At 46.5% G+C, this 19460-nt stretch overlaps 1 protein-coding gene across 6 annotated transcripts in view; it reads right to left on the bottom strand.

Moving 5' to 3' along the window:
- Window positions 1–19460, bottom strand: part of PITPNM2 (phosphatidylinositol transfer protein membrane associated 2) — a gene marked incomplete at its 3' end in the record, with an annotated part of 123084 nt that extends 103624 nt beyond the window's left edge. For 4 of the 6 annotated variants that reach the window (XM_082293555.1, XM_082293560.1, XM_082293559.1 and 1 more), the window contains exons 1-2: window positions 19145–19460; window positions 4307–4406 (exon numbers count right to left, since the gene is read on the bottom strand). Of the gene's footprint in view, window positions 1–4306; window positions 4407–17170; window positions 17280–18730; window positions 18844–19144 lie in introns of those variants that run through there. The other 2 variants (XM_082293557.1, XM_082293556.1) reach the window with 2 other exon arrangements.

The following is a 19460-nucleotide window of genomic DNA, read 5'->3' as shown; positions in this document are numbered from 1 at the left end:
AGAAGATTCCTTTGAAATCTTCGACCCTAATTATCCAAGTCATAGCTTCAGTCAAAGACTAAGTCCTCCTTGCAAAGGCCTTTTTTCCAATTGCTTCCCCTTTGCATTAATGAGCTCTTTTTCCCACAATAAGCTACAACAGTTTGAGGTTTTGTTTTTGTTTTTATTTTTATTCCTCTCCTCCCCTCCCATTCCAGCACTGGAATCAAAATAACTTGAGATGGAAAACGTGTGACCTCCCAAGCCTTTATTTACAATATCACAAACCACAAGGGAAGGTTCTGTCCGAGTTTTCCAGCTGGAATGGGAACAGCAGGGAAAAAACGTGCCCTCATTTTTGCAGCTGTGATATTTAACACATCACAGGGGAGAAGGGTGGGAAGGAGGCAGGAGAATTAGAAGCCAGTAATGATGCCATGGAAATATCGGATGAAGAGCCTCAGCCACACAGGCAGGTTCACATGATGACATCTTTTCTCCTCAGAAATAAACAGAGCTTTGTACATGCAAATGTAACTGCAAAACCAGTCTGACACACATTTAATGGGGTTACTTCTTCACTTCTACATTAAACCAGACTGTAAAACACAGAAACTTTTTGGACTCCACTTAAGTTTGTATCATTGCTGTAATGATCTCTCTTCATGCCACCATCCCCCAAAATTACTACAACAAAGACTTTGTCAAAAAATAGAAGCCTAGCAGCAACAGAACCTTTCTCAGCTATTTAAACAGCACAGAAAAACAAACACAAATGAAGGTTTACATCTATAGAAAGTTACTTGCAGCAGGAAACTGTCAGTTAGTTTGTGGTTACAACCACAGCAGCGTCACAGCTCTTTCCTCCCAGTTAAAAACCTATGTCCAAACAGTTCCTCGTGTCTTGTGTTTCTATTGTAAAAGGAGGAAAACCACCAGAAAAACTCACCCGTTTCCATGAGAAATTTCATAGTTCCAGATTATACAGGAGACTCTGTAGACCCCTTCTTTTTGAAAAGGGATCCTTCTGTACCTTTCCAAACATTTCTGTCCTGTCTGTCAGGTCTAACCAGGTTTACCTGTAGCTCTCTCCCACCTTTAAAAGATCCCATTCCCCTTTCCTCACCTCTCAGCTCCCCCTTCTCCCTGCCTGGCACAGTAACAAGTGCCACACTAACCCACAACCTTTACACCCTGAGACAGGGGAATGTCACAATTGTGCTGCTTCATTACACTGCCAAACAGGGCTCCTCTCCTTGCCAGTACAAAAGCAGCCATCACCCAGCTCCCTGGAGTGTTATCACCTTGATCTAACTCTTTACAGTGAGTTTTTCAATCTAGTTGATGAAGGATCCAACATGAAGACTGATTTCTCTGCATTTAGTCGGTTTTCACAAGCTCACCCCTTACAAGGGGTTCGATTCTCATGTCATGGGTCCCACACTAAGTCCCCTGGTAAGTACAGGGTGCAGTAGAAGTAAGGTCCAGGCCCAATCTGTGTCCATATAAAAGGACATAAGGCTCTGGAAGGAGAAGAGCTGGTCACATTACACAGCCAGAGGTGGAAAATCACAGCCCAGCATGGCACAGGCACAGGGACAGGCACTGCAAGCAAGGCAGGGAGTGCTGGAAGGGCATTAGAAGGAGCCAAGTGCAAAGCAAAGCTGTGCTTTCTTTTGGCAGGACATGACACACTCCTTCAACAACGTTACAAATGGTTTAGAGGGGACATCACTTCCCCAGTGCACAAGGCCCCTGTCCCCAGCCTGCCTCACATCTTCTCAGGCACCCTTGGATTCCACCTCATCTACTTTCCCCTCTTATTATCCTCCTGCCCAGTGTCAGCCCCTGCCTCTTCTTACAGGCAGAAAACACTCATCCCATCCAGGCTTCTTTCGCTGCAGGAGCAGTGGAAGCACAAAAAGGCAGCACAGTGCCTCTGGACAGCTGGAAGTGAGGATGCTGAGGGACAGAGCAGCAGGTCCCTCCTCATTCTACACTAGCATACTCCATCTCCCCATCACCCTGCGTTCCCCTGGCTCCCTGCCCAGGTCCCACAGCTCCCAACATCACTGGCACACACGGCTCACGTCTGCACTTGCGTCCCTCGGGCTCTGCTCACTGCAGGGATTGAGGACACTTTCCTAGATTTTGAAATAGTTCTATGCAAAACACTCCCAAGGATGATTTGCAGAGGAGCATTCTCCCAACATTTTCATTCTGTCCAGCAGTTTGGAATGAAAGACTTCAGGTTTGGAAAAACAAAGTGCTGCACAGTGATGCTGGCAGAACAGAGGGGGAAATTACCCAGTGCCTACGGTGTTTTCCTGGCCATGGCGATTCAGCTTTTTGTCTCCATGAACACTGCATTCCCTGACAAGGTTTAAAACCCATTTCTCTCCCTACACTCCCTACCTGCCAACTCACAGACGTTACTCGCTCTCTGGTGACGCAAGAGCAGGGATTCATTTTCCTGTGAACACCGTTCTGGAGGCAATTTCCCCTCACCTGCCCAGAGAACTAATGACCACTTGGTCACCTCATCAGTCCTGTAAAATCCTTCAGGCAAGAGAAATGAGTGGAGCCTCAGCCTTGGGGCAAAGCAAACTCTAAGCTCTGCCAAGGATTGCATTTCTTGTCTGCTGCTACTGCTAATTCAGAGAAAAACACTCCCCTCTACAACAGCCTACAGGGGAGTGTGTGACCTAAAACTGGAGGCAAAGCTCTCGGGATACAGATGTTCCGCCTCAGCACAGCAGCACAAACTCACATGGCAATTAATGCCTCTACGAGCATCAACTCCTCTGTTAAAGCTGCTGCTGGCAGCTTTTGATCCCTGAGAGACCCAGCCACAGCTCCTTCGGAGCTGCAGTGGGCAGGAAGGAGCTGCTGGGCTCTCTCCCGAGGAAATCAGGTATTCCACAGAGAGACAAGACACAGCACTGGGAACAGCCTACCCAGCCTGGCACTGGGCTCTGCTAATCCCAAACAGAAGCTTCAGGAAGGGAATCGACCTGTAGAATGACAATGAATTCACTGGGAGCCAATTTCCCAACAGGAGACAGTTAAGGTGTTCAAGTCACCCCTAGTTTTCAACAATTACTGATCTAGATATTGCATGTTAATACAGAGCTGCTGTCACTGCAGTCTCAGTGTAACTGCTGTGACCCCAAGGTATAAACCCAGAGAGACTGAAAACATTTCAGTCTGGTAAGTGAACAGTCTTGGATCCAAGCTCATTTATTCTTTCTCTTCTTCCCAGCAATTTGTTGCTCTTGAAGCAAAACCTGACAATTGTTAAACTTTAGCATCCAGCAGCAAAAATGGAAAGTTGCTATACCACAGCATCACCCCAAAGAAACATTTGGTGGAGTCAAAACCACTACTTCTGATAAAGTAAAAAAAACCCACTTAAGTGCTGAGGAATGTACTGGAGGAAAATAACAAGATGCAGAACTCTGCAGTCAGGCTAAAGGCTGACACCCCATCAAAAAACTCCAGCCACTAATTTTGTAGTGGTAGTTCACACTATGAGATACATTTGTAGAATTCACACAAGAGGTTTGCATGGAGCTGGACACACAGCCAGTGAACCCACAAGCAACACTCCAAAGGTCACACCCTAAAGGAGCAGCAGGTACACACATTTATTTAAAAAAAACCCCAAACAATCTCTTCACTTTTACTTGTTAAAAGCCACCACAGGTAACTGGTTTCCCTCCTACACTGTTTATTGGGAAGTTCTGCATCTCAATCCTATCAGCAATGTAAAACAAATTTAAGTTCAGAGGACAAAAAAAAAAAAAGAGGTAGAAACTACAACTTGATGGTAGAAAATGAGGCTGCCCAACTGTTTATTTCAATACAATTTCAATACAAAGTTAACATTTTTTTCGAGAAAAAAATTCACCCAAGATTTAAATTAAAAATTATGTTAATTGCACATCCTGTGCAGCCATTCTCCCTTTTAATTTATTTATTTGAAAGATTTTAAATAAACAAGGATGCTGACTAAGCAGAAAAAGGCAGGGAGCATGAGCTTTCTTTAAAAGAGGTTTATTACCAAGGCACACATCTATGCAATTTAAGCCAACCATGTCCTGTGACTGCCAAGCCCTTCTCAAAGAGCTCCTGCATTCTCCAGACTCCATTTTATCACATTTTCCCCAAGCATTTGTGCAAGTGGAACCCAAGCTAAGGTTAATCCCCTCTCACCTGCAGCGAGTTAGTATCCCTCAGATTAATTACCACTCCCCTGGTAACAGCTAGTGGTTCTTCTAACCCAGACTAGAAATAACAGCCATCCAGCTGAAAAGTCAGAACCTACCTTCTGCAAAAAATCTCTCTAGATACTTCTGAATGCAGCAGGGAGCAAAGACAGCATTGCTGAAAAAGGATGTCACTGTTGGTCCACATGTGTCAACATCCTAGAAAAAGACAGAACACAGTTGCTGAACTGCCATGCCCATGGGAAATCAAGAGCAAGAATAAAGCTGCATTTATTTTCCCAGTTATACCATGCTAATGGCTCCTATGCAAACAACATAAAGCTACAACATTTTATAATTGCACATCAGAGTTTCTCTGCAGACATCCCTCCGGTATGTCAGAAATTCAATACGTGATAGTAGGCGGCAATGAGCACCTCAGGGATTTAAAGTGTGTTCCAAGCCATGAGTCATCGTCATCTCTAACTCATGGAAATTAGGAAGGAAAAAAAAGATATAAGAAAAAACACAAGCGTTGCACTGACCACTCTCACGTGCTCCCTCTATACCACACTTCCCCTCAAAGCATTTCCCTTCTAAACTGGGAGCTCCGTGACTTCCACAGAGGAGACATCACCACAGACAAACCCAGCACATCACAGATTCTTCCAGGGAGCCCCCAGAGCCTGGGCAGGATCCCACATTTGAGGGTGGAAGCAGAGCCGGAGCTGCCCTTGTAATCCCCACAAATCCTTGCACACCTGGAGGAGCAAGGGGACGGCAGCTCCCATGGAGAACAAAGAAAGGGCTGGTGAACCAGCAGCACCCAGGAGGGCAAATCCAGCTCGGGAAAGCCCAGGCACCCCGTTTTCACCCCTAATCCAGCCACCTGCTCTCCCCCAAGGCTGATTTTTGTCAGGAGGGCTGGGGGCCAGAAGGAACCTGTAATGCTGCCTGCAGAGCAAGTTATGGGCTTTGCTCGTCATTCCAAGCAGCCCGCTTCCTTTCTAAGAGATTCCTTCAGGCAGTCTCATCTTTACCTCCAATCACCACAAACTGGTTTTAATGCTGCTTTTAAAGCAGCTGCGTTGCACTTAAGGGCACACACAGGTGCTCTCCACTCCCCTCTCTACTGATGATCTCCCCAAGTACATCCAGGTTCCTTTAGGTTTTCTTTAATGTCTCGGCTTATCCTTGTTTCTCTGTCCTCCAAGCAGCGGCCAGAACAGAGCCAGGGCTCTCACAGCACTGGTCTAACAGGGTAATGGAGCAGGGAAGGTTGGGGTACATCCCACAAGTCACCGCAAAACCCACATGCTCACATTAAAATTGCTTCTATCTCACTGAACTCCCCATCAGCAGAAATATCCCTTTCTCTTTCAGGTCAGGAAGGGCACAGTTGCCCTTCCCAGTTGTCCTTCCCAGCAGCAGGAGTTTGTGTTTTGCACCGGAACATGCAAATCTGGGTCCACAACCACACAAACAAAAGTACATCTCCTTGACTGGGACTTGGATCCAAGCCTTAAGACCAGCACCCGCTACCAAAGCGTTACACAAAAAATAAATAAAACATCAATACACTCTGTTCCCTCCCCTAAAGAACCTGAAATGCTTGGAAAAACCATCAATACCTTTAGCTGCAAACACTGCTTCAGTTAACAGATAAATTTACATCTTGCCAACAGCTTAAAAAAAACCAGTAACCGATCTGTACTCTTGTAACTTCTTGCACAGCAATTTAAAAAATATAATAGTGCTTGCACAGGTCAGATTCATCCTGGAGGAAGAGCAAACGCCAGTAACGTTTCAGGACCATTAATCTCAGAAATCTCACCGAGAGCAAGCAGCCAGGCAGCTTAAAAATATATTTAGTCCACAAATGCTTATTAACGTCATTTGCTGATTCACAGCAGAGCTGGGCACACAGAACCCAAATGCCACTTCTGCTTTCCCAGACTGGGTGGTAATAATAATAATAATAATAATAATAATAATAATAATAATAATAAAGTTGAAAGTGTTGAGCATCAAGTTGCTTAACCTATCTCAAAACCTTCCATGACACAACTTTTAGATTGGAGCTGTCAGAACTGGAAACCACAGGTCCAGTCCGTGGCCATGTGGTTTAGGATCTGATCAGAATTTATCTGGAACAGAATCTTAGTTTTCTTTTCTTTCACTGACTATCCATCTTGCTGCCAACATTAATACAGTCAAGACCAGAAGATAAATAAAATTAATTCTTCAGGCTCACAACAAAATTAACACTGAAATTCACCACTACTTTTAAAATTACATCCTCTTTATAACGGAAGAAAAAATATTTGATTATTTGATACCTGTGCCAGTATTTTGTGTGTGAGCTTTGGGGCAGAATTAACTCATTATACTCTTAGGGAAAGCTCTAAGTAAAAATTCTTTTAAATGTAAAATGTTTCTTCCCCTAATGTTATATACAATACAGTGATGCAAAGCCCAAAGGACCTTCTCTCTAAAGCAACTATTCAAATCTGTATGATGGAAATATATTTAAATATAACATTTTAATCTTGCTTTGCCTTTGAATTTTTAAATGCCTTTTCATGAAAGCAAGCATTTCATTTGTCCTTTTAGCCATTCCACCATTAGGATTTACAAGTAAACAAGAACTGTCACATTACCTTTCTCTTTTAAAATTATTCATTATAGCTATGTAGTTTTTAACTCAATACACATCCAGTCTGATTGAGCCTTACCAATTTTTACATGTTATACTGTAATTCATTCCTCAAGCACATTGGGATTTGTCCACATCCATTCTTTCTCAATTTTCCACAAGCAAGACAAGTGTCTCTAGATGCTGGATATGCCAGACAACATCCTCCCAAAAGAACCATGCAATACAACCCACACTTTGGTAAATAAATTGTAAAAAATTGAGTCAGAGCAGGGCCCTGCTCTGGCTGGTTGGCTTTGCTGAGCAGGGAACAGTTCTCAGATTAGCAGAGCCTGGAACCAGGGGTTCAAAAGGTTTCAGTGTTTAGGTGAGGCCAATCTCAAAGCCCCCCAGGGTACCTGCAAACCTGGAAGGGCAACCACAAAGCCTCCTTCAGTTAAGAAAAATCTATCTTCCTACCTCCTTTATTCTTTTTTGTTTCGGGGTTGGGTTTTTTCCCCATGTTGTAGACTGGGGAAGGATGACAAAAGTTCTTATTCTCAGTGACAGCAGGTCTGTAGCAATCGTGCCAAACAGAAGAACTGAGTTCTCTCCACATTTGTTAATGGTACTGCAATCAGAAGTGATTAAAAGCTAAAACATTTCTGTACAAGAGAAACTGAAAGTATTGCCTCTGGGAAAACAGAAACACTGGCATTTTCTTTGCAGCAAACACTAAAAGTAATAGATAATTAATGTAGCCTAGGACATTATGACATTTATAAAGCTTGTTTTCTGGAATAATCATAAACAATTCACCTTTACTGTATTCCCAAGTCATCACTTTTTAAAGTCACTGCAGTTTGCAGAGGCCTCGCTGATGCTATTCTTAATTTACTTATTTTTAGGTGTGAGAACAGATTACCAAGGCAAAATTTAAACTTAAAAATTGTCAGGTTTTCAGCCTCTTCTATAATCATTAACCCTGTCTGCATTTCAGAAACATTTTGTGCTAAGTGGAAATCAAATACACAGTTAAAACTGCTTCTGCTTTAAAATTAAACTCCCAAAGTGTGGGAGGACTCAGCATTGTTAAACAAGGGGCACATTTATCCAAACCACCAGGAAAAAGCAATGCAACAAAAACACAGAAATGTGAGTTAACGCAAGAGCTCCCAAAAGGCTACAACAGCATTTTTATTATGGGTGATTTGCAAAGAAGAACATTACAGACTCCCTCCCTTCCTTGAAAGGCTTTCAGGGAAGCATCTCCCCAGGGAAGCCTCTGGGCACTGGAGCAGCTCAGAACCGAATCAAAGACCACGTTTGGTTCTGGAGCAGCATGACAGCTCAGCAGCACCCAAGGCATGAGAAAGCAGACCACAGCTATTAATAGACAGATTCACATGTAAATACCTTTTGCAAAGAGGCAGAGGTGCCACAAAGCTCAGTTTTAGCACCAATGTTGAAAACACCACATTGCACTAACAGAACTGGCATTTACCTTTCCATGGAGGATGTTTAATTAATTATAAGATGCTTTCTGCTAGCTTCTGAAGGCTTCTCTGCTCAACTTCACTTTCCAGTCCTTCCAAGAGGCACCACCACGCTAAATCACTTCATACTGGTGGGACGGGCAGAGCTCCCACCTCGCCATTACCTGGACAAACACACCTGGTGACAACCCCAGACCACAACTCATCGGTGTCGGGGAACAGAGCCCTGCCAAAGACAGGCAATAAAAAGGCCACTGCAAAGTCAGAGGAACTGACAGCACTGTCTGGCAGGGAGAAATGAACCAGCAAAACTGTTCCCCAAGACCACCACAGCTGGTCTAGCTCAGCCTCCTGCTCTTGCCCAATCTACAGGAATAAATTCTAAGCCCTACCAAGTGTCAGCTGTGGTCAAACACCACATGCCCATGGTTTGGGAGCATCAGTTTCAGACCACAGATAGTCTCCAGAGCCCTTTATCCTCAGAAAAGGTGGTTTCTGTTCTCCTATCAGCCACCCTAAATCACTTAGGGGATGTAAGTAAAAATCAACAAACCACAGGGAAATAAATGCAAAATCCTGAAGAACTCTAATTGGAGGAACAGGCTCCAGGATGTGCCAGGAAATTAATCAACATGCAAGAGAAATGCAGCAGTTAACTGGAAAATACGAGCAGCCTGGAAAGGCACTGAGACCATTTTTCCCTCTCTGATGTTTGTAGCATCTGGACCCTCCAAGTGGCCCGGGGTTACATTCCCAAAGGAGCACAAGGTCCTGGCCTCACTGTAAGCAGCCAGACCCAAGGGAAAGGGAGGGAAAACAAACAGCAAAATGCTTCCAGAAGCTGCCTGGGCTCTGGACCCTGCTGTAGCTATAATGAGCTTTTCATTTGCAAAGCCCTCTCCCTCCTTCCTTAGAAGTCATTAATCCTTTCCTAAAAAAGTCTTTATTCCCTCATATGAAATGAGAAGTGTTACAACCCATTGCTCTGATCAACTGCAAGAAAAAAATATTAAGAATACCCCAAACCCTGCACACTGTATGCACCCTTACAAGATTTTTAGGAACCTCACACCAATCTATGTAAAACAGAAGAGCCACATTTAATATCACACAAAGGTGGCAACCTGCTCCCCACACACACCACCTTCCCAAACCAGGGTGACCTCCTGCCCCCAGGGTGGGATCCCAGGAACCACCACCAGCAGCACTTGCTCCACACTGGGATTGCTTTGGGGTGGGCAGATCTTAAAAAGCAGCTTTCAAAAGAGTCTATCTAGCGTCAAGCTTCAGACTCCCCTCTGAGAGCAGTAAAACCCACAGGATTTTTTTTTCTCCAGGAGCACAAAAGTGGAGGAGGGAAAGAGAGAAGGAAAAAAAAAAAAGGAAAAAAAAAAGGAAAGAGCTTCTGGGTGGGTTCAGCACCTGGGTATGCCAAAGGCACTTCATGTTTTATGCATGAGAATGCTATCACCCCAGGAAGGTTTCTAAGTGACTCAGCCAGACAGGGTCTCTACAACCAGCCTTCAGGGGGATTTTTTTTTTTTTTTTGAAAAAAAATTATTTTAATTCCTCTGTTTGCTCTGTTTGATTGATAGTATTTTCTAGTCGTTTCTAGCCAGGTATATTTCAAGCAGAGAACTCTATGTCAGCTTCCACCTTGCCCCTTCCCGTATAAATGTGGCAATTAGCACAGAAAAATTAGTCAATTATGCAGTATTTCACCTTAAATAAAGCAGCTCAAGAAATAAAGCACCATTTAATTGGTAGCTGACAGCCAGGGAAGGAACACAGTGGCTCAGTAACATGCTTAAAGAGCGTTTGAAATCCATTCCTAGCCCTTGATGGAAGCCTGTCCTTGTCAATGAAATCCACAATCCATAATAATGCTCGGTATTGTGCTTTTATCCTCTGTTTTATCAGAGCTCATCTGCTGATCAATGAGGAGTCCCACAGAATAACACTCTGAATTTCAATGTCAACACAGCAGTACTGTGGTAATGATCGAAAATATTTACATATTGCCTCATTGATCGTGGGGTGTTCTCTTCCAACCATCTGGCTACTGGGCACTCTTCTTTTTTATTATTTTATTTTATTCTTTAGGCCTTTACAACTATTTCAAGCAGGTTATCTTGACAGCTAACTTCCAACATTCCACTTGAATCACATTTCCCTGTTATTTTTAACCCAGGACATCAGCAACACCATTAATCAATTTCATGCCATCTCGGGGAACGGGAAAATAATTTTCCTAAGAAGGACAAACCCCCAAAAACCCCAGCAAACACCTGCTCCGTGATGTGCCAATTCAGCTACAAGGTCTCGTTTTTGATGTGACTCAAGGGTGTCACCATTTCAACAACGGATGAGTCAAATGGAAATATGTCCCTCACTCTGCTCCCACTGCCAGGCACGGAGAAAAAAAGGCTGCAAGGGTTGTTTTTCCCACCTCCCGATGGAATATCCCTTGATCCCTGCAGTGCAGGGCCCTGGGCACGCAGCACAAGCCTGGGGTGATGCTGCTTTAGGAACTGCTCCAGTTTTCCAAGCCTGGTGGTTCAGACCAGGGGCTGTCACAGGCTGCAGGAATAAAAACCAGCACCAGCCAACCTCCCTTCCCCTCTCCCACCTGAGCCTGTGCACCCCGACACCCCACAGCCCATCCCACTGTCTCCTGTGGTGATGGATTTGCTGCACCCTCCACTCCCCTGGAGGCAGAAACTGTGGGGAGAAATTGGCATTTAGCCTCAAGAAAACCCAAACAAAAGCAAAAAGCACCTCCCTGCAAGGTGCTCTGAGCACCAAGGTACTGCACCCCCCCAGCACAGCACAACCAGTTTCCTCTCAATTCTCATCTTGCTGAGCCCAGGTTTCCATGTAAAAATGAATTTTAAAACAGCTTTGGAAAGCTTATCCATGTGCATTCTTCTAGGAAGCCTAAGAGCAAGTTAAAATAAAATATGCAGGAAAGACTAACATCTACAAGATCTACAAGGCTGCTGCAAGAGACCTCAGCAGGGTACTTGCTGCAAATATTAATAAGGTGGCTCTCAAACAGTTGTCAAACTGATTTCAAGGAGTTTTTTAGTGGCTCCAAACCTGTTTATAATCAGAAGCTGACACTCATGGCTGCTGCTACCATAAACTTGATTTAGGAAGAATGGGAGGTCTGAAAGCCAAATTGTACTCAGTCCTTAAACCAGGAATTAAAATAGTCACTCAACATGGTTTAGCTGATGATTTTGGTAACAACATTTAAGACAAAGCAACACCTCTTTTTTTTCAGTTCTACTTTGATAACAAGGAATACAACACAAGTTCTATCAGCAAAATGACATTCAAACAACAAAAGACAGAGCAGGGAGGGGGAAAGTGCTCTGACATATCTGCCTTTGATAATACAGATGCTCCATTAGACAATGAAATAAATCTCCCCTTTATGTCAAGCTCCTTCTCCTGGGGCACCGGTATGAAGGAACAGCCAGGAGGACAGAAGGCTCCCTCCTCTCCATCCTTTCTGCCCAGATGTTTGGCAGACATGATGCAGAAAATCTGACCTAAAGATACCAAAGTGCCCACCCCCAGCAAGGCAAGTCAAACCATCTCTCCCTGCTGTAAACAAAAGGATAAATGAAAACTGAGAAGCCAGGGCAACACAGACAAGCTGAACTAGAAAGTTTAATTCTTCAACCAGGCTTGTCCAAATACGCTCTTTCTTCTCACAGTGGCAACATGTCAGACAAAGGTGCCCTTCTGAAAAACTTATTTATAGGCATTAAATGTAAGCAAAAGAGAGCATTAAAATTTTTTTAGTCCCAATAGAAACAGTTGTGCCCAGGCTAAACATATTTCTGAGGGTATCTGATGGAAGATGTTTACTGTTTGTTGAAGTTAAAACACAGAACAATGTTTTACAAACAAATGTTTTACAATCCAGTTACAGGTTAGACAAACAATGAGCCCCAATGAGTCTGGATAAATGATCCTTAAAAACAAGAGGGAGAACAAAACAGGCTGTGTGCTCTTCTCCATCAGTTCACTTTGGTGGATCAGAAGCCTAAAAGCCCCATGTTAAGCCTGCTCAAGTAATTAACAGCACAACAAGAAAAGCGAAGCAAAACTGGAGACAGAAAACTCAGGAATTTTAGTGTCTCTTCTGCTGAATTGTGCCTGCAACATTTCCTACATCTGCTCCTGGTTTACCTCTGTTTAAGACAGAAGCAATCCTCCACCTTTGTTTGTGAAGAGCACAGAGAACGAGATGGGATGGCAGAGAAAAAGCAAGCGAGAGGCCTTCCTCCCCCTCCTGCTCTTTTCCACCAGATATCTCCGAGTTATTTACATCCTCATATCCCAAACTCCCCCTCCAGTTTCACAGCTTGCAGTTTATTCTGCATTCTGGTCGAGACAACACATGCTTAGCTTTCAGCATGTTTAGGCTGGAACACCCTCTGAACGTGAGGCCGGGTCACAGAGCCCACAGAGAGAAGGATTTCCAGATGCAGAGAAGAGCTAGAAAATAAGAGCCAGAAACGCGAGGCTCCATCTCTCCGCCACCCTGGAGAAATCAACCTGCTCTGTGGAGGAGACAACTAAACAGCTTGGCAACGCCTACAGCTGGTGCTCAACCTCAGATCCAGTGAAAAGATGTAAATATTTAGATTTCAATTTCATCTGATATGATAAATATAAAATCTCTATTTCCTTCTTAAAAAAAAAAAGGCAACATTAAAATAGGTAAGCCACCCACATAGAGAAAGTGATTCTACCGTGTTTGTACCTTTAGAAGGTTATTTAAGTTATGGTATTGCTCTTGAAATAACTTACAATCACAAGTGAAATTATTTCCATTGAATTGTCCTCTGATGTAATAAAACATACTTACACCACGTTTATCTATAAATGCATATGTGAAATTGTTTTGCTGTTCCTTCCAAACATGTAGTGGCTGATGGCAGTCCATTACTTTTTTACCTCTTCAGAAATGCCCACAGCCCTCCAGGTTTTGCTATGGATAACTCTGACTCCAACCCAAATCATCTGAAAAGACGCCCAAAGGGATCCAAACCCAACTCCTTATGAGTACCTGTAAAAACACAGCTGAAGCTGAACTCCTGTTTACCACAGCTGTTCTAGAAAAACCTGAAATCCTTCCATAACCTTCTACAGCACATAATGGAATTAAGGCCTCTCTACACATCCAGAGTTAAGTCATGCAAATACCAAACTTCTTTGGAGCCAGAGATAAGGCGGCCTCGCCCCTGCAGTGCCCAGATACCTCAGCGTGCTGATGTGATTAAACACTCCCACCCTCCAAATTGGTTATCGTGCCATTAAAATGCCTTCCCAGGTCACTGCTCTGAGGGTTAAGCCTGAATTAGTACCCTGAAGCTCCCTGATCACTATATAAGTGCCAGCAATCCAAACAAATCAGAGTTAACTTCCCTGTCCATTACAGGAATCCCCGTTCAGTGATGAATTATGGATCTTTCAGCAGTTCATTCACTATTTTCTTCCCCAAGTCCTCAGAGTTTACTTCAACAACCAGATGTGCCTTCCCAGCCCACAGCAAACCACCTCTGTTCCACTACTGGATTTTCTGGATCTCAGTTCCCCCCCCCCCACCATGATGAGACCATAGAAACCGGTGGAAAACCCCTGAGTAGAAATCCCAGTATCTGGTCCCTGACTGGAGACTGAGCTGTTTAAAAAAAACCATGACTGGCAAATCACTTTTCCTCATCACATCGAGGGACTCTCTCCAACTTACCTAATCCCACCTGTTTTCCTGCCAAGGAGAGTTTGAAGGTTCCCACCCACAACATCTCAGCACTCACCAACCTCAGCTGTCCAAATACACAAAGCCAGGACTGTAAAAGCTGTGCAGAGTCCTCGCTATCCAAGGTACTCAGTGCTCAGGCTTGGGTTATTTTTGTGGGAAAACAACTCGAAGTCCACTGGGGTGCAGATTTCTGGATGTTGTAGGTCTTCAAATCTGCCTGAGCAAGATTTTCTGGTTTTAAAGCCAGAAGAAAGACAGAAAGACAGAAAGAAAGAAAATCTACTTTGGAGTTCTAAAGCACCGCCTGGGTCAGGAGAAGCCAAAGATCAGCCTGTGCTGCTCTTGGGAGACCCAGACTCTGCCGTGGGTGCCCCTGCTCCTATCAGCACTCCTCCCTCAGCCAAGGTGTTTGCTTTGTCCTGCCCTTGGTGGCACCCTGGGCACACTCAGGGAGCTGGCATGTTCTAGGGAGTGCCAGGTCTAGGGCCACCGGGACAATGACCTCGGCACTGCCGCTCCCACAGCCCTGCCAGGCCCCCACCCTTCACTGACCCAGGCACCAAACCCAAGGGTCCTGCTCATCCTCCTCACCATCCACAGCACAGGGAGGCAGGAAGATGCTGTTTTCCCTCCCATTTCCCTCCTGCATGGTCTCTCCCTGTAAAGCCAGCACCTCCTTGCTGGGATCAGCTCAGGTGTGGCCAAGCTCCCCAGGGCAGGTTTTAGCCCTGTGCCAACTGGATTTCTTCCCTGCACCCAGATTTGTCCAATAACTATTTATTTCCATTTGCCTGAGTAACGTCTCACTTCTTCTCCCCTCTGAAGCCTGACCCTGTGTCACACACTCAGGAAGAGCTGCAGGAAGGGGAAGCAGCTCTGTCTCCAGATCCTGCCATCCCTCAGGAGGTCCCCTGGACCTCTCCCTTCCCCCCTTCAAAATGAAAGATACCTTTTTCCAACTGGTATCTTAGTTCTCTAATGGAATTTACTGAAGCATTTTGCTGTGAGCTTCTAAGAGGTATTTTTTTAATTAAAAAAAAATTAAAATCACCATCCAGTCACACCAGCAAACCCTATGGAAAATGCACAAGCTGGACTTCAGGAGCTCTGCCTATTGACTTGGCTTCATGCTGATTAGAACTCCCTGTAGTGACAGGATCTGGCCCAGCCCCAGGCTAGATTGTTTTCTTCTTACATTAAGAACATCCAAACATCATCCATTACTTTGTTCATTTAAAATTTCCTTGGACTCTTGGCACGGACACCGCAATTAGAGAAGCCACATTCCCTTTCAGCTTGTGGGTGAACTCAGACAGGCTCTGCCCCAGTACAATCTTGTGGCACTTGGATTTCCTCCAACACCCAGGAAATAAAGTTATAAATAAAAAGTGTTTTATTTATTCCCTCCCCCCCTTCCCTTAATTATTCCATTTCCATTCACACTGAAAACTACAGAACATTTTTGTTTATAAAATGCTTTCGGGCTCAAAATTAAATTTAGACATATTTTACCAATTTGGGGAGATAAACAAATATTAATTGCATCACACCCTACGTCAGCCAGTTTTAAAATTAAATGAGAAGGCATCTTCACCATTTAGAGAAATTGGCTGTTAATAAAACCATGGGGTTTAGATGTTGCTTTTTCCTTCTAAGAAAATTAAAATAAAGCAAAGAGACACATTGATGCCTGTTTCTAGCCTCTCCTCTTATCTGAGTCTCTAATAAAACAAAACACCTTAAAAGAAAAAATGTTTCTCGAGGGATCCTGCTGGTCCTGGAACAGGACATTACGGTGAATATGCATGAAAGGCATGAGTCAAACTGTACTCAGGAGCGAGCATCAGCTTTCACTTGCCATTTTCCGAAGCCTTCCACTCAGGCTGCCAAGACAGCAACTGAATGACAAGAGTTTTATTTGAATGCAGAGGGGAGATAAACGCTCCTTAGAACTAATTGGAGGAACCTTCTTTAAATTAGCTCACTTGAAGGATGTGCTGCTTCTCTCTTTGGCCAGCTCGCAGAAGCAGTAACAATTTGTGAATAAAAAGAGACTAATTATTTAAATTCAAAACCTTTTAGCCCCATTGTCAGTTTTAAGTTTTGAGAATTTCTATTAGGGGGGAAAAAAAAATCAGGACAAGGTCTTTCCAAACTGGTTGCTGTCAAGTAAAATGAGAAGTTAGATAAAACTCCCACGTGCCAGATGGTAAATCACAATAAATGCTCGGGCTGTTAGATGCACAACAAGCGACAAAGCATTGACACACACCATCAGCAGCAAACCCAAAATAGAAAAGATATTTTAATAAGAAGTTGTCATTTGGGGAAAAGATCCTCGTTAAGCTCATCAGAATCAAAAGTCATACACCGAGGGTTTCTTACTTTCTTCATCACGTCACATAAGCCTGAGAACAGCCAACAATTTCAGGTGACTTACATTAGGCTCAGAGCTACAGCCAGCAAGAGCCTTGGAGTTCACTATTTAGGCACCACTTCTGACCCTTTCTGCCAAGTTCCTTAAAAAAATATTGTTAAAGGATACCAGGGAATTGCTTACTCAAACCATTATTGTTTCCCGAACACAGACGCAAGAAAAAGTTTTATTAAGAAGATAAACAGCTGCTACTGTACACGGTTTAGATGGCAACAAAAGCATCTAAGGGCCATAAAGGGAATAGTAAGGGAATTAAAAAGCATTTTTATGCATGAAGATGGCTAACATCTGTACGTTCATTAAAGTGGTACCAACTATGCTTTTAATTAAAAGTTAGTGACAGAAACTTAAATATGATTAATGAAGCCCAGCAGCCTACCAGAAGTCTGATCTATCAAAAGGAAGCAGCACAAGCTGCGTTCCCAGCCCTTGCTGCTCATCTCTTCCCCTCTCAGAGATGCTGCCACAACCAGAACACACTGCAAGGACCACAAGGCAGAAATCCTGAGACAAACAACAAGCCAGGACAAGTCTGCAACTGCGCTTTCAAGCTTGGCCATCCTTTATTCTGTATATCCCGAGGAGGTGCTTCAATTACAAAGCAGCCCGCAGCAAGAACGAGGAGCTGGTTACCTGTCAGAATAACCAGGCACTCAGAGATCCATCAGCCATGGGAGGCACGAGGTCTGCCACAGGAAAAGAGGGAAAAGGGCTGCCCTACAAACAGCAGTTTCCTATTCAGCAGTGGGGGGGGAGAACACCCCTCACCCAGAAGCCAGTGCTGAACTCCGTAAGGCAGTCAGTCGTCTTGTGTTACTCGGGAGCACAAGGCAGTCATGACAAAAATAAACCACACGATAAAAATACAGCACGAGCAAAAAGATGTGGGCATGGAGCGGGAATCAGTGGCATCGGAGGATAAGGAGCCCTACAGCCACAGATATTCTGACGTGCACCCAAACTTCCGCCTATTCAAGTCCTGATGTTCACAAAAACCGATCTATTGCCACTGTCCTGCTGAACTGCTGTCATGTTCAGAGCTGAGCACTCACAGATTATGTCTTCAAAGACTGAAGGCGCTTCCTGACATCAAATTTCCCACTTAGCAGCTTCCAGACACACAGAGCATGCAGAAGATGGAAGCTCTCGCTTTAGAGCGGGTACCAACACAGGACGAAACTTTTTTTTTTGCTTAAATACACGGCTTATTTAAACTTCACCTCAGTCGTGGCATTTAAATAGAAAATGTGACAGGACTGACTTGTGTGGCTGACTGAGCAGGGCGCTAACCTGAGAGGCTCCCTGAATGATGCTTCAGCTCCAGGCTGAGCACCTCAGTGCACTCAGTCCTTCTGCTTCTTCAGTGGAGCAGGAGAGGCTGGGGAGGAGGTGAAGGACGGCACTTAACGATCCCGCAGCCAGGCAAAAAGCTGGAGCTGCTCATACTGTAGCCGTGCGGCAGCAGCACTCTCCAGGATGGAGCCCAGGGTTGTTCGGGAGCACCAGGCAGGACCCCTTCTGTCAAGGAATGGGAAGGCCAGGACAAAGGACGGCCAGGCCCGGCAAAGAGAATCCCCTCTTGCAACCCATCATCCAGCTAAGGAATGGGCATTTTGCTCTTTCCAAAGGGAAAAATCTCTTCCTCCCACTCCCGCAAGGAAAAGCTCCGCCTGAGGAGCACGGCCAGCTCCCAGTCACCACCCAGCAGTGCCCTGACATAGCGGGGTCTCGAGCCCCGAAAGCCCACGGGGCTCTCCCTCAGCCGTAATGAGTCACCGGCGTTTATTCTCTGAGGCTGCTGCGGGTCTCACCCTCCTCTCCCACAGGGATGGGAGGCACCCTCGGGCAGCACGTTCACCCCTTCCCCACGGCCAGGCCCCGTCCGAGGGGCTCCTGGGCCACCTCACGACAAAACCTCCACCGGGGGCCTCCGCCAGAGCCGAATTCGGTGAAATTCAAGGCTCGGAGATGCGGTACCCGAGGAAGGAGGCCAGGACGGAGCTCTCCGAGGGGCTGGCTCCGGCCTCGAGCCATGACCGCCCCGTACGCTCCGGGTGCCGGGACCCGGCGCGGAGGGTGCTCCGTCCGGCCGTCCGCTCGTCCCCGGCTGTCCCCGCGGGCACGGAGCGTGTCTGCCGCCCGCAACCCGCCAGCGCACCGAGAGCCCGACACCGGCCGTGCCACACGCCGGACCTCGGTAGCGCGGGACTGCAGGTCCCGCGTCCCTGTCGTGCGGTGCCGGGCGCTGCCATGGCCGCGGGGCCCTCCCGGTCACCGACTGCTCCATCGGGAAACTTTTACCACCGCATCCCGGGCAAAGACGGACGGCCCGGCCCCGCTCAGGCCGCGGCAGCCCCGAGGTGCCGGTCGGGACCGGCCGCGGCCCGTGGGGGCCGTTCCACGGCCCGGGGAGGGGCCCCCGTGCCGCACCGGCCCCTCCGCGGAGCCGCAGCCGCTCCGCGGGCCCGGCCACCCCCCCTCAGCTCCCCTCGGGCCCGCCGCGGTTCCCGCCCTCGCCGAAGCACGCCCGGCCCGGCCCGGGGGCCGCCAGGTGCCGGTGCTCGCCCCGCCGCCCCCCGCCCGCCCTCAGCGCCCCCCGCCACGCACCGGCTGCTCCCGGCGCGGCGGCCGCGGCTCCCGCTGCTGCTGCTGCTGCCGATGCCGCCGCGGCTCGGCGGCTGCCGTTGCCTACGGGTCGCTGCCTGCCGGCATGCCCGCTCGCCGCTGGCATAATCCCCGGCGCGGGCGGGCCGGGCGCGGGCAGCTCCTCGCCCGCCGGCGCTGCCGCGGCGCGGGGACGGCGGAGGCGGGGGGAGGCGAGGCGGGCGGGCCGCCGCAGCTGCGGGGGAGGAGGGAGCGGGGAAGACGAAGAGCCCCGCGGCGGCACTGCCCTTGCCCTGCCGTGGCACAGCGGCCGCGCGGC

Source organism: Coloeus monedula (assembly GCF_965178545.1).
Source record: "Coloeus monedula genome assembly, chromosome: 18".
In the NCBI taxonomy this organism is placed as follows: Eukaryota; Metazoa; Chordata; class Aves; order Passeriformes; family Corvidae; genus Coloeus; species Coloeus monedula.
Note: the sequence above shows the minus strand (reverse complement) of the source record. Positions and strands in the feature narration are given on the sequence as shown.